The sequence below is a fragment of the Arvicanthis niloticus genome, chromosome 1, assembly GCF_011762505.2.
Source record: "Arvicanthis niloticus isolate mArvNil1 chromosome 1, mArvNil1.pat.X, whole genome shotgun sequence".
NCBI lineage: Eukaryota > Metazoa > Chordata > Mammalia > Rodentia > Muridae > Arvicanthis > Arvicanthis niloticus.
The window spans coordinates 84451716-84463867 of record NC_047658.1 but is presented as its reverse complement, the minus strand read 5'-3'; positions in this window follow the sequence as shown (position 1 = coordinate 84463867).

Below are 12152 nucleotides of genomic sequence, written 5' to 3'. Positions count from 1 at the left end.
TTGGGTAAATGTGTTTGTGAGTGTGTGTGTGTGTGTGTGTGTGTGTGTGTGTGTGTGTGTGAGTGTGTGTGTGAGTGTGTGTGTGTGTGTGTGTGTGTGTGTATGTGTGTGTGTGTGTGTGTGTGTAGTCCAGAGGTCAATCTTGCTTTTAGAGTATCTCTCTAGCCTGGAACTTGTCATGGAGGCTAAGTTAGGTTAGGTGGCCAATGAGCCCTAAAGATGCTTTTTTCACCACTTCGCTACCTCTGGGGTTTCAAGTACATACCACTATGCCTTGTGTTTTCATTTATTTGGTTTTATGTGTGTTCGAGAGATTAAAAAGGATTCTAAGGCATGTATGGCATATACTTCATAACTGAGCTATCTTCTCAGCCCATATTATTCACTTTCTATTTAATAACCTCTGAGGTAAGAATTAGTAAATTCCTCATCTTATGGATAAGGAAATTGGAGCATAAAGAAATTAAGCAATTTCCCCAAGGTTGAGTGTCTAGAAAGTGAATAATAATGCAAAATTTGAACTCAGGAGTCCTGGGTTCAGAACCAGTGTTTTTACCCCTCTCTTTTACTCTAAGATCTTATGATCATTGATATAGTGTTCCTGCAGTGATGGAACATCTGGGCTGGTAAAGGGGGATATGGAAGCAGTTTCAGGGCATCACAGCAGGCACTCAGAGCACAGATGTGCTTTCTTCTGCCTGCTCACAGTATCCTTTGTTCCTCGTCCCTAGTGCTGTTCGACTCAATGGTTTAAAATCAAATCACAGATTACAACCTACCAGGTACCTTCGCAGTGGTCATTGACTACTGCTTGAAAGAATAAATAGGTGAAGCATTTGTCAGATGAACAAACATGGATTTGTAGGAAGTACCTGAGAAAGGAAGGCACAAATGAAAATAGGCTCTTTCCATTCATTTTTAATTCATGTGTGTGTACACACATGTTTGCATGTGCATGTGGATGTGCATATGTGTACAAGGATGTAGGAGTCCACAGAAGTCGGAAGAAAGTGCCAGATGCCCTAGAGCTAGAATCACATGCAGCTATCTAATGTGCGTGCTCAGAATCAAATTCCAGGCCTCTTTAAGAGCCACTAGCACTGTTACCCACTGAGCCATCTCTCCAGCACCCACTACATGCCCTTACACTAGGGATCATTTCTTTCTGATACACCACTCACCATCCTCCTGCTGTAGCTACCGTGGCCTTGCATTGCAACACTCTTAGCCGGCCGGAGGTGACTCCCAGAGCGTGCAAGGCTGCTCAGTGTCTTTCTTTAGAAAATTGGGGATCAGGAAAAGGAAATAAGAACAATCTCCGCAGATCACTGAAGCCAGGCAATGAAATAAGAGAGAAGGTGAGTATGCATATGTATTCTCATCCTTATTTTTCATCTGAGAGAGGCAGCCTGTGCGTCTCAAGGGAGCCGCATAAAGCTTTATGCTAATATACAGCCAAGAGCCAAAGATGAGAGATAGAGAGAAATTACTTCTGACATCTCTCAGGTCTCTGTCCACAGACACTTAACCTCTCTGAGCTATCATTTCTCTTTTATTAAATGTTGTGATAGGGGAAAGGAGTCATTACATTCACAAGGCTGTAGGCCCACCACTGTTTCAGGAAGAAGTGGTTCTCATCAGACAGGAGCAATGGAGCAGGAAGAAAGCTGACAATCCCTTATGCTCTCACCCATGGCTTCAAGCACCAAAGCGCAGGACCAGGTAGAAACCAGGTCTCCTGTGCTCACAATCTATAAAATGCAGACTCCTGACCACAAATGTTGTGCCTTTATTGATGAAATAAAAGAGTATATCTCTATTGGTTAATTTTAATTACGAATTTAAATAACATAGAATTGCCAAGGAAAAGTTTCCATTAAAGAATTGTCTCAATCAGGTTGGTCTGTGGCCATCTCTTGTCAAGGATTTTCCTAATGATGAATTGGGATGAGAAAGCCTACCCTGAGTGTGGGTGGTGCTAGTCCCTAGTCAGAAGATCCGAATGGCATTAGAAATAAAGGAGGCTAACTGGGCATAGGCAGCAGCAGGCAGGCAGTGTCCTGTCTCAGTTCCTTTCAGGCAGCATCAGTGGGTTGGTTCCTCTCTGCTCTCGGCTGCTGATGCGATGCAGCTAGAAGCTCCATTGGGTTCCTGCCTTCACTTCCCCTCAGTGATGGCAGTAACCTGGAATTGTGAGCTGAGTAAACTCTTTTCTCCACGATACTCCTTTTGGTTGGAGTATCTTATCATAGCCACAGAAATGAAACTCGGACAGCTTCCATCTCAGCTATACTTCCTGTTTCCCATGAGCAGACTGACATGCTGGATTTATGTATCTGCCTTGTTAAAATGCCATGAGCTGACCTTAGAGTCTCAGCACCTATATTTGGAGAAAATGCCATGAGCTGAGTCTCAGCATGTAAATACTCTTTCCAAGGGGTTAGAACACCACACACTCCCTTGGCTTTTCCCCAACTTCTGGCTTAAATAAGTTGGTTTTCTGTAGCCGTCACCAGGCTAGCAGCTCTTCACTGAAGAAGCTGGAGTACAGGTGAGTTACAAAAACAGGATGAGTCTGAGGAAGGGACTGTTGTGGTTACCTGGAACTATGTATTTTCCTTTCAAGTTCAGCATACTTGGAGGCCGCCATAACAGTTCAGGAGGCTGAGCTGGATGGTTCTTTCCCAGACTTCTGCCTTTGTACTCTTGTTATGCTCTTGGGTTTGGCATACGAAATGAATTCTGAAACTTTCTATTTTGTTCCTTTAAAAAAAAAAAAGCAGGTATGGTAGCATTAACATCACAATCCCCTGATGGGTCACAGCCTGTTGTTTAAAAAGCATGGCTCTCTACACGGCTACAAAGCCTTCTCTACTGGGATTTGTATCAAATGAGTTCATTATGTCTAAGGTCACAAACTTACTCCCAGATATGACGTGAAGGGATTCATTTAATTTGAGCCTTGCATGGTTGACTAGCATGTGTTTTTTAAAATATATCAAAAAACAGGAGCTGGAGAGATGGTTCTGTGGTCAATGTGCTTGTTATACAACTATGAGGACCTGAGTTTGATCCCCAGAATGCACATTTTAAAAAGCCAGGTATGGCAGCACATATGCTTATGATACCAGCACCAGAGAAAGGGAAGCATCAAGATTCCTGTGGCTGTCTCTCCAGCCAGTTTAGCCTACTTGGAAAGTTCCAGCCATGAAACTGTCTCAAAAAATAAGGTAGGAACAACAACACTCAAGGCTGTCCTCTAACCTTCATATGCACCCTCAAACACACACACACATACACACACACACACACACACACACACACACACACACACCACTGTATTCCCAAAATCCTTAAATAGGGATAGGCACAGTAGGACTCTTGCTTTTGATGTTTGAGTAGGAAGATGCAGAGATGGGAGGTTACAATGCAGACCTTTACATGCACCCTCAATCACACACACACACACACACACACACACACATCACTGCATTCCCAAAATCCTTAAATAGGGATAAGCACAGTAGGACTCTAGCTTTTGATGTTTGAGTGGGAAGATGCAGAGATGGGAGGTTACAATGTACAATGCAGGGTCCTTATCCTCAGGTTGCTATGACAGGCTGCACTGAGTCAGTGTCTGGCTCACCCCTTGCACTAACAGCCCTCCCCAAATCATATGGTTTCACAGAGGATGCAACTCCAAGCTCACAGGCTCACCCCAGGGTCTCTATGCCCTGCCCCACGCCGTGCCTCCCACCTTTCTGTGCATTCCACAAGGAAAGCCTATCTCCATTTGATAAATGCCCCTTTCTAAGATGCAGGTCAATGTAATTTTCCAAAAGGTTAGGAGGAGTGACTGCCCAGGGAAAGCATGCTTATTATTTCAAATGCCACCAATCCCCTTCCCTAACATCTACAGAGTTATTTACAACTTGATTCCTGCTACACCTGCCAGTGTATCTGACCTGTTTCCCTGGCCTCCTGTCATCAGATCTCCAGCCCCCAGGGGAGCAGGTGCTCACAGGTCTTACCTTCCAGAGCCAAGATGGCTCTAACTCAAAAAAAAAAAAAAAATGCCACCATTATGGGCAGTATCTCTACCTAAGCATACTTTTGAAAAAAACCAGTCACCAATAAAATTTACTTATCTTGAAGTATGGAGGTTATTGATTGAATCAAAGTAGCTGCAACTGTTTACTTCATTTTCAGCTTGTTCAGCCAAAGATTAAAAACTAAATATTAATGTATTATACTAGCACAGTTTTTAAAAAAATCTTCTGTATATAATAAGGGATAATTCTTTGTGATTGGATCATCGTCTCTAATGAAATGCTGTGGAACAAATGTTCAATCCTTAAGCCTAAGAAATTAGAGTAAACATGAAGGCTGGTGCGGTAGTTCAGGGAATAGAGGAGCTTGCTGCCAAGCCTGATGACCTAAATTCAATCCCTGGGACCCACATGATGGGATGAAAGAATCAATTCCCACAAGTTGTCCTCTGACCTCCAGTAGCATGTGCCATAACACATACACAGTTAATAAATAAATTTTAGTAATTGTATTAATTTATTATTAAATAAAAATAAAGTAATAAAATTTAAATGCTAAAATACAATATAAAAATAATAAATACAAAGTGATAAGTAAATAAAATTAACGAAGCCTGTCATCTATTAAGTACGCTTATAGAGTATGCGATTTATGGCATTTTGTTATATAAAATTACTTATACGTGTTTTTATATAGTTTCTATATATAGTTTATGTGGTTTTACATAGCTTACCATTTTTTAGATATGGGTCAATCACTAGAATCTCTGTAAGTTAGATATTGAAGAATTCTTTTCACTTTACCAGTAGGAAAACTGAGGCTGAAGGCTTCAGTGATTTTCCCAAAGCCATTGTCACAAACAGAGCCAAGATTGGACTTGAGGATGCTCCATACTTAGGAGACCCTTGGAACAAAAGAGTCACTCTACCCAGTGCTTTCATGAGTATCATTTTGCAGCAAGAACATCATCTATACCCTTAGATGAAGCAAAGTACAAAAATTACTTAACAAGGTGACTTCAAAGAACTGCATTATTATGAACTTCTAGCCCCCAGTACAAAATTCCAGAATTAAAGGAAATCCACATTCCTTCCCAGAAAACCCAAGAAAACTTGGTCTCGAATCCTGAAGTAGTTGATCAGTTTGACACTAGGGTCAGATTTAATAGGGGCCAAATTCTGTTTCTTTTGTTAACTACCTATGATACATTTGGCAAATCACTGTGAGTCTGTTTCCACATCCAAAAAATGGATATGGGTAATGCATAACTCCATAGTCTTAAGGTGGAAATAAAAGCAAGGCAAAATGTGCCAGGCCGTGGTGGCTGGAGATATGCTAAATAAATGTTAGATGAGGTGGCATCTGGTCATCTATTTTGAGAGTTACAAAGTCCTCGTCTAAGAATGTATGGGCCAGAGATTATGCCTTTACTTTTGAGACAAAAGGGTCACTCTTCACCCATCTTTTATCCACAATGCCAGCACCCTCCTCTTGCATGGGTAGAGCTGTCATCCAATCTTGGAAAGGCAGACATCTGAAAGGTGGTCTTTGTCAGGCTGTAGACTCCACCAGGAGAAGCTTTTGAGTTCCCTTGGCTGATTCCAAGACGGACCTTCTTCACCTTGAGCCCTCCCTCTAAGAACCTCTGTCCGTGTAAACGTTCGACACTCATGTATTACTTTTCTCATAGCTGGGACAAAATACTCACTAAAAGCAGCTTAATGATTTCTAAAATGATTTACATAGGTTCACAGTTAGAGAGCCACAACTTATCATAATAGAAAAGGTGTCATCACAGAAGTGGGAGGTGCCTGGTCATGTAGTCCCAGGAAGTGGAGAGCTATGGATGCTGGAGCACTGCCCTCTTTCTCTTCTTTGTTCAGTCCAGGGTCCCAGCCTATGGGATGGTCTCACTCACATTCAGGTGGCTCTCTTCCCCCTCCCCCAATTAAACGTGCTCACAGGTATGTCTTCTAGGTGATTCAAGATCTCATCAATATGGCCATGAAGATTAAGCATCACCTGCTGCCTCCTTCCCTCTAGTGTGCTGAGGACATGTCGAATGGTGTCCTCTGATCCATTCTCCCCTCTCTCCTGCCTCCTTCCCTCTCATTCATGCTTCTTCTGCATTTTTAAGCCCAGGATAACTAGGTTGCATTTTTACCTTCACGCTCTCAGATTTGTCAGTGTTATACGTCATACTACCTGGTTCAATACCCAGCATAGGGTGGGAAAACCTGAACCTGCTATGTGTCCCAGACCTTTTCTCTGGCATCACTGGAACTACATGCATTTCTAGGGGCTACCACAACACATGAACTTTGCCAAAACAGCAGAAATGAATTCCTTGCCATATTCAATGCCAGAAGTTCAAAGTCAAGGGGTTGGCAGGACCATATCCCTTATTCTAAGAATTTACCACGCCTTTGTTTTCTAGCTCCTGGTGAGCTTGGGTATTGTAAATTCAGGCTGCATAGTGGCTTGCCACTATCTTGGCCTTCTGTATTTTTCTTCAGCCTCCTCTGTCATCATATACAATGCCATTCAAGATAACAATGGACAATGTCCTTAACTTGATCACACCTGCAACAACACTGCTTCCAAGTAAACTAACATTTATAAGGTCTAACTAGAGGCATTTTGGGTGGGCAAGGTCATTATTCACCCCATCCCAAAATCTAAAGAGTACAAAGAGAGCTGTAGCATGCCTTTCTTTCCTCTTCCTGATCACCTAACTCCTTCACCAAACACTTCCAGAACCTAGCAAAAGCCTTACATTCCACACCAAAGCCAGATCTCCACACACCCTTTCTTACCACATATTTTCAGAAATTCAGCCCTGGCTGAATGAAGCTACAGAATGATACAAAGAAAGGAAATGGACTTCGAGGAAGATGGAGGACTGCTTGTCTTTGCAAGTCCACTTCCCGTGGAAGGAGGATTCTGCCTGGGAATATTGGCTGTTCATTGTCCATTCTCCTTAGCAACCAGATGTTGAGGCACAGGTAGACACAAGTGTTTCTCACAAATAGAAAAGTTTTATTTTCAAATAACTCTAAGAAATGCTGAGTGAAGTCAATCAAGGCTGCTGTATTTCATTCCTGATGCATTTTCAGAGTTCTTCCTTAAGTAAACCACGAGTTGTGGTAGAAATAATGTTCAGTATTTTCCAGAATTACAAAACCAGACTCCTTAGTCTGTGAGGTACCTGGTGGCCACAGTGTAACCCAAATATACACTGGAGTATTTTTATATCTGTCATTTTATGTACTTAAATAGCTATTGAGCCATTGGGAAATAGTAAATTTACACACACACACATATGCACACACACACACACACAATACAGTAAGTTACTGTTTCACACCAGTCAGGATGGCTTTGACTAAAGATACACAAGGGCCTATAAGATGGTTCAGCAGATAGAGTCACTTGGCACCAAGACCAACAAACTGAGTCCTATCACCATATGGGACAAAGAGAACAGAATTGTTTTTCAGTTTCCTCATGCAAAAATAGATAATAAACACATGTAACAAAATGTACACTAGAAATAAGTTAATTTATGGAGGATGAATTATACACCAATAAACTTGTTTTTAAGTTTAATTGCTGATCAATGAGTTATGATTTTATTAACATAAAAGATACTGTCACCTCTATGTCTCCTCCTACACTTGCCCAAATGAAGACCCTGAACATCTATTTTAAAAATGAAGGTTCTGAGGAAGCATCTTTCACTGGACTCAGGAAAGGTGAGCAAAATGCACGAGGTTAAAATAATTTTAAAACACATTTAAAATTACATGGGATACTGCAATGATTAAAATCTTGATGGTCAAATTGTTGGGGTTTAGAGTCACTATGGAAACAAACCTAAGAGAGACTCTAGATTGGGTTTATGGAGGTAGAAAGATCCACACTAAGCAGAGGCGACATCATCTGTGGACTGAGGTCCTCAACTAAATAAAAAGGAGAAACTGACGTGAGGGCCACAATCACCTCACTCTGCTTCCAGACTGCGGTTGCAATGTAACCCGCTGTCTTGAACTCCTACCTCCACATCGTTCTGGCCATGACGAACTGTGCCCTTAAACTGTAAAGCCAAATAAGCCTCTCTTTGCTTATGCTGTTTTTGTCAGGGACATTGTCAAAGAGCTGGGTAAAATAACTAATACAGATACCTTCCTTGTGAGTTGTGTGCTGAAGGCTGAGTTGAAGTCTTTTGTTGAAAAATATGTTTCTTAGAAATCCGTAGCACAACTCCCTCCCTGCACTCAGCATGTTCCCTAGACAAAAGCACGCCCTGGCTAGACCACAGAATGTGTTAAAATGGGGGAATTGATTAGAATTCTGGGACCAAAGTGAGGGAGGTTCTAAGGGAGAAAGATTGGACTCTTTGATCTGCCTGGTTCCCCTCTGACTTCTGCCTAATTAGCAAAGCTTTTGAGGCTGACTGATAAGCATTCTGGGCACTTCATGTGTCTGTCCACTGACTAATTAATTTTTGACTTTGAGCAGTGACACTTCATTTGAAACCTCCCTACCATCCGTGGATGGGCACGTGAAAATAGGGCAGAGAGCTCTCACAGGGCTAACAGGACCCTCTCACACCCGGCTGGTTTCTGAAAGGGTAAAATGGGTCAGTAAGTTAAACAAAGAGACAGACCAGGAAGGGCTCAGGAAGGGCTCAGTCCCAGGCTGCTCTGCTGTGTGTGGGCTTAGCTATTTAACTGTTCCATTCTGTTGACTGTTGTATGTGAACATCAGCAGCTTCCTCAGCAATCTTGTGTGTTGAGCAGAAAGAAAAGAGATAAAATTGTAAAAAGAAAGGAAGATTTCCAGGTAGGAGAATGGGGGAAGTGGAAGACCCTGAACCAGCCCAGAGGCTTTTCAGAGGAAACTGTGGAGTGATGAGTCTGTGGACCATACCCTCAAGGCCAAATCCAGCCACACCCTGCTCTCCTGAGTGTAACTCTGGGAAAGCCAGGCACTTTTGCTCATCCTCTGAGGCACTTTGCACTCGAGTAAGTGGTCACAGCAGAGTAAGTGGTCACAGCAGAGTAAGTGGTCACAGCAGATTAAGTGGTCACAGCAGAGACTGGTGGCTCACAAAACAGAAAATGTTTACTTTTTCTTTCAACAGAAGAGTTTACAAAGCCCATATCTAGGTAGGGTCAGTATTGTACCTTTTTGGTATGAGAAAAGAAACACAAAGTCACATCCCTGCTGTATAGCCAAGCCTGACCTTGAACTTCTGATTCTCCAGCCTCCTGTTCCCAAGTGCTGGAATGACAATCATGTACCACCACATCATTGAACTTATGCTCTGTTAGAGTTGGAGCTTTGGAGTTTTCTGCATACTAGCCAAGCATTCTACAACTAGACCACACACCAACCCTGCCCCTCTTTGATATAGAGTCTCATATCCTAGGCTTCAAATTCCTGAGCTTCTCACCTACGTTCCCTAAGAGCTGAGATTTCATGCACAACAGTACCAAGCTTTTTTTACCTTATGAAGAGGAACTTACTCCTCAGCAACCCTATATGTTTACACTAGGGTTTTTCCTCAAAGGTTTGCCTCATTTCGATTATTTGAGGTGAGGGTTAAATATGGTTAGATGTCAGAGATGAGAATTGAAGCCCAAAAGGCTAACATCCCCAAAATTGTGGAACCAGCATTTGAAACCAGACCCACTGACTTCCAACCAGACAGCATGTTTCCTATGGTGTCACCATGAAGGCCAATGTGTCAGCAAGAAGCCCCATCTGTACCATCTTTGTCAGAGCCTTGGGGACAGTAGAGTGGCAGACTTAATTGTTCATCTCCATGCCAACCCTATACTCCCTCCAGGCTCAGAAGGAAGCCCTCCTATTATTAACCCCAACCCTCTCTCCTGGTCCAAATAGCACACTGTAAAATTTAACAAACCTTTGCCAAGGAGTCAGGGATCTCAATTCCTTCAGCATGAAATTCACTGCAACTATGAGAGTTATGGCCTCTCCAATGATAACTCTAAGCATTCTCCTCACTTCTAGATGCAAAATAAAAGACAATATTACTTCCCATCTCAGGGAGGCTAACCATAGACACAGACCCCTCAGTGAGTAGAATTTCCATGGCCAACAAGCAAGTCCTTCCCTCAAGGTCTAGACTGATATTCAAAATACCCAGAGAGGATGGAGTTGGAGAGATGGTTCTGTCCATAAAGTGTTTGCTGCACAAACATGAGGATCCAAGTTCAGTCCCCAGAACACACACACACACATACGCACACGCACACGCACACACAAGCATGGTGACACACATATAATCTCAGCTGGGCATGGTGACACATATATATAATCCCAGCTGGTCATGGTTACACACATGTAATCCAGAATTGGGGATATGGAGACAAGGGGATCCCTGAGGCTCACTGGCCAGCCATCCTATGAGACTTGGTGAGTTCCAGGCCAGTGAGGGACTCTGTCTCCGAAGCAATATGTATAGCTTCTGAGGAATGACGCCTAAAGCCAGCCTCTAACTTCTTCATATATTCTTACACACATGCATGCACAGTTGCACACACAGAAACACACTCATGCACACTCAGAAAAGTCTCTATTTATAAAATACACAGTGGTGGGGCAATATCAAATGAGCTTCAGCTATTAAACAGTAACCACATTGAAAGACAGAGGCATCTCCCATGGTACCACTCTTTCCTCCGGGGAAGGCAATTTTCCTGCTCTCTCCATTTCTGGTTGTGTCTTCCCCAAGCAAAAGTCTAACAGGGACTCTTACTCTCCCTGGTTTTCCTAAAAGGTCACTGAAGCAGTAGAAGTTTCCTAATGAGAAAGCTAATTAGTTCTCAAAGCCTTTCCATCCCAAATGATTGGTTAGATAATTACCATACTGCCCATCCCTGAAGTGCAAACTACTGAACTGTATGCATGCTCACTGCTACAGGACAGCATGCCCTGCTTTCGTAACTTCCCACACAAGCTGAGGAGCACTCAAAATAAAACTTCTAGTCATCACTCTGCCCAGTGTTAAGGCACCACAGCTAGATGTGTTTGACAGGGACTTTTAATTCATTGAAAGAAAATAACTTAGTTCAATAGAGGGGTCTTTGTACAGCTTATCAGGCTTCGGACTGCCCAAATTGCAGCCAGGCTGCTTTAATGAAGCCTCCTTAGCACTGGAATACACAGCCCACATCAGCAACCCTCCTGGATTGGAGCTGAGTACAAAGCTCATTTTTCTTTGTCAGAGGCTTGCTGTGATGGAGAAGATACTCTATATTCAGAGTGGGGCTTTTTCTTTGAGACCCACCCAAGCATAGATGCACACTCCTCTCCTGAAAGATAAGTTATTAAAAAGATGTATTTTTTGAAAGGAGCCTCTGCTGCATGGAACATCAGTGTCAACAAATGAAGGAGAGGGAAGCAAAAGGGACAGGGATGGGGAGCACCCAAGAGAGAGAGGGCAGCCAGCCCCGGGTGCTGTGGAGGAAGGATCAATGCGCGCATCAGGGGCAGCGATAAGACACACTGAGCTTATCAAAGGCTGAGGTACTGGTGACAGAGTTCACATGTGGAAGGAAGATAAGGGGAGCCTGCTTCTCCTCTTCCTCTCTCCTCTCCTCAAAGACCCTGCTTTATTTTCCCAGTCTGCATGCTGTTTTCCGTCCTGACAGGGACTGCCTCAGTCCCGTTCAACACTTTTTCCACAGTTTGCCATAAATGTTTCCAAGATACATCAATTAACACATGTGGAACTTGATGTTATTTGGGGGGAAAAGTGTAGGATTTGGTGTTGGAGATCCAAAATATAGCAGAATGTTCCAAAAAATACTCTGATCACCTGAAAAGGAATGGTGAGCTGGTAGAGCTGAATGCTGAACAGCAGCTACATTTTCATTCCTTCAGAGTCTTTGTGGTTTTGCATAAATCACATGACTTCCTAGGCCTGGAGTCTCTTCTACAAAATGTGGAGTGATGTCATCATCAGTAATCTTTCCACTTAGGTTCTAAGACAACCTACCCTCTGCCCTATTGATAATGCAACAATTACCACTAGATTGCACTACAATGGTTGAGTAATGTCATAGTTGAGG